At 30.1% G+C, this 3,768-nt stretch overlaps 1 long non-coding RNA gene across 2 annotated transcripts; it reads left to right on the top strand.

The window, feature by feature from the left end:
* Positions 1 to 6: 6 nt before the first annotated feature.
* LOC132058111 (uncharacterized) lies at positions 7 to 1,578 on the top strand. 2 transcript variants are annotated; one of them, XR_009415184.1, is made up of 3 exons: positions 7 to 1,003; positions 1,200 to 1,261; positions 1,352 to 1,578. It is a non-coding gene; the product is annotated as an uncharacterized LOC132058111 (long non-coding RNA). The 2 variants fall into 2 exon arrangements; XR_009415185.1 differs by having other exon boundaries at positions 1,200 to 1,578.
* The last annotated feature ends 2,190 nt before the right edge of the window (positions 1,579 to 3,768 follow it).

Below are 3,768 nucleotides of genomic sequence, written 5' to 3'. Positions count from 1 at the left end.
TTATTTTATTGAAAGGGTTTTTGATCAGTGCACTACCAAGATTTCATAACTTAAGATCCACTACTTTGAACAGTGGAAATTTTCTGATCTTATCTTATTTTATCGAAACTCGACAGGTTTATCTCGCGTCTTTCTCTTAAATTGTGCTCACTATGTGTTTGTGTGGGGAGCTACTTCTTCGTAAATTTGCGGAACTTTTAGTACAAGATAACCGATACATATGCATATGTGAAAACCCCAGTCCTAACCAATTCTACACCTGTTTATTTATATTTTCTACTCAAGTCTGTCGCTTTTTCCTCTTAAAACACAGAGGTAAGGATCAAAAGAACTACTTTTTTTTTCTTTGAAATAAATGTCTGATTTCAAAGGTTTCAACATCAGTCGTCAAAGAGCAACTATAATTCTTGGTCTTGACAATATGAGAGACTATGGAAAACACCTCAGAATTAATCACCAGATGCTTAGCTTCTCTTTTAATTTTTGAGATCTTATGCATTATAATTAAATTGATTTGAGAGGCAAGAAAAGAAAACTAACTCGTGACATGTATTGAAAGCGATGGGGAACAAGGGGCGTTTTTGATGTCTTGATCACTTAATCTCTTACTCTTTTGTATAGTTTAATTCACCCTTCTTTTTCTGGTTTGGTTTGTCTTACAGGAATTTGTCAAATGATTGGTCTTTTATAGTCACCTCGACTCTTTGAAATTTCTAACTTGGTTTGTTCCGTTTGTGGGTTTTGTGTTGATCTCTTTACGATTTTCCTATTTCCTCACCGTGCGAACGAGGAAGAAATTAAAAGAGACATGGTAAAACCATGTGCCCGAGCCCTTTGACAGTGAGAAGTTGTCATTGGACTTAGGTTGCAAATATTCAAAGACTTAAGAGAAAGTATACAAAATTCTGAACTAAGTACATTATTTTTTATAATAGGTAACTGGAAAAAGATGAAGCTTGATGAGATTATTAACTATGTCTAATTCCTCCAAAGTCGAGTTGAGGTAATTTACTTGGGTGACTTCGTTTTATAATTTGCAAAAACTAACTTTGCAAAATTACTGATAGAGTTTTCGGAGAATATTTGTTTGATCCGTTTTTGCCAAAGAAAAATAATGTTTTAAATATTTTCAACCTCTGCTAAACATTAGCAAGATAACTTAATTCTTTTTATGTATTCTTTAATACAAATCCTCTCAGTGATGTTAGCTAATCTCAATCTAAGTGCTTCAACATGGAACGTCTTCTCTTCGAGGATGCAAGTCAGTCAAACATATGCTATGTTAATGATGAGTTTTTGTGTTTTTTTTTTTTTCTTGTATAATTGTTCATGAATTTTGTGACAATTTCAGATGATTCAATCCATTGAATTGTTGCATCATACCAACAGAAGTAGCTGCAGAGTGAATTTTTAGAGTTATGAAACTGGTTTAGGGGAAAATTTAGTTCCGCTAGATTTGTTGAGAATAACAAAAGTCGGGTTGTAGTAAAGAAATCTTAGTCCATACATTATTCCTATATCTACTTAAGACAGCCGCTTAGTATCGCCATAATCTTATATAAGCTTTCTTTGACTTTCCTTTTCGATTGTAATGTATTTATTTTTTTCTTCTTTATAATTCACTCTGTTTGATATGATTTTATTTCATCCAGGTTCATTTTTTACATTTTGGTGATTATCACCCTTTTAAATTGATACCTTTGTCACTGCTTGTGCATTCTTTATTGGTAATTGGGACTATCAGCAAAACATGTTTAATTGTTGTCACTTGACTCGTGTTTAAATTCCAAGGAAATTTAAGCAAAAAAGGTTTTATTATCTAATGAAATGAATATATTACTACTATATATAAGGGAGAGCCAAGGGCTTTTGTAGTCCTCATTTTTCCATATGTTAAACTTTTCAATTAATATACTAGATCCTAATTTTATTTTTTAAAGTCAAATTTACTTTTTTTTTTAATTATTTTATTACATAGGGGTTAGGGAAGGGAAAACGTGGGAGCAATTACAATGTGGGGATTCGAACCCTCACAAACAAAGTGAAAGTTCAGGTAGCCAACCAACTGAGCTACTAGATCCCTATATGTCAACTTTACTTTTTGTTCTTATGATCTACTTTTTAAAAGTTTGTCGACACATTTCTTCTTTCACTTTCTTCTATTGATCTTATTACTCCTAAAAAAACAATCATTTTTTATTTTTTTTTATTTTTTTTTTCATTTGTTGCTTATTATCCTCCAACTCTTTTTTCCTCTTGTTATTGGTTCGTTGGTTGTAGATTCTAATTTCTTTTACTTTATACTTGCATTATTGAATTTGAGAATTTTTGGAAATTTATTTACTTACATGTAGACATTTCTGTTACATTATATTTATACTTTAGTGTTTAAAATAATTGTACTAAAATGATTTTCAAGTATAATTTTACAGATTATTTAGTCTAAAACTAAGGTTAAAAATCACATTTAACCAGCATAAGCCCTTAACACAAAATAATGAGTGCATAATTTAATAAGTAGCAAAACAGATTTATTTTTATATATAAATAAAATCATACGCTCACAAATTCACAAAAATATGAAAATATTTTTTGATTTATGATTTTTGCAAGTTGTAATTATCCTACTTTATCATCTAATTGTGTCATGAAGAAACTAATAATTATAAAACTTAGTAATAAGATATCATTAACCTGCAAATACATTAAATTAGTTATCCAGTAGAAAAATATATTCCCTTTGTTCCAATTTATGTGATATAGTTTGATTAGGCACGGAGTTTAAGAAAAAAAAAAAGGACTTTTGAAACTTGTGGCCTAAAACAAGTCAAGGAGTATTTGTACGTTGAAGATCATTTCATTTAGAGTAAAGGGGAAGTTTTAAGGGAAGTTTTAAGTTAGATTATTTCTAAATATAGAAATGTATTATTCTTTTTATTCACATAAATTGGAAAAAAAATAACAGTTATACTTATTTAATGAAAATTATATTTTTATATTTTGAGTTTGGGCCCGGGCTTAGCACGGACCTTCCATGACTAGTCATAATATACATGGCACTAAGAGATTCATGTGCTACGCTTATACACGCACACATTCCTTTTACTTACCCTTTTTTTATTTTTTTTTATTTTTTAATCAAAGTATGCTAATTGAAAAATGTAGTTCATCTCACTTCTACTTCTAATAAAAATATTTATATCGTCCTCAACTTATAGAGTTATTTTGCATGCGTATTTGTTATTTAATCCGTCTATTTGACTTTGAACTAACTTTATTAAAGTATTACTTAATTCATAAATACACTAATTTTTTTTAAAGTACGGCGCAAAGCGCGGGCAATTTTACTAGTGTATTTATAATAAGACACCATTATAGCTTATAGAGGCGCAAGCTCTTGTGTTTGAGGAATCAAACCAGAAGAGCAAGACCTTCCTTTACAAGGTTTTTACACCAAACCAATAGATACATGACATGTGCTTGAACATACACTATCAATATCACCTAATTGTGGTAAATTAATATATATTTTTATTTCATTAAATCACTTAACCATGGTAAGTTGAATTAGTGTGGTGTGAACACCCGATGTGTGTAAGAATTTACCACTATTAGTTTCAAATCAAAGAAGGAATGCTGGGAAAACTTAGACTTTGAAAACCACATTTGCTGAAAAGAACCAAGAGATGCTAATGATGCCCCCTGTCCAAACACTGAATAGATCACTATTAGTTCACAGTAACAAGAGAAGAAACTATTCTTCTATAA

Source organism: Lycium ferocissimum, chromosome 5 (genome assembly GCF_029784015.1).
Source record: "Lycium ferocissimum isolate CSIRO_LF1 chromosome 5, AGI_CSIRO_Lferr_CH_V1, whole genome shotgun sequence".
NCBI lineage: Eukaryota > Viridiplantae > Streptophyta > Magnoliopsida > Solanales > Solanaceae > Lycium > Lycium ferocissimum.
Note: the sequence above shows the minus strand (reverse complement) of the source record. Positions and strands in the feature narration are given on the sequence as shown.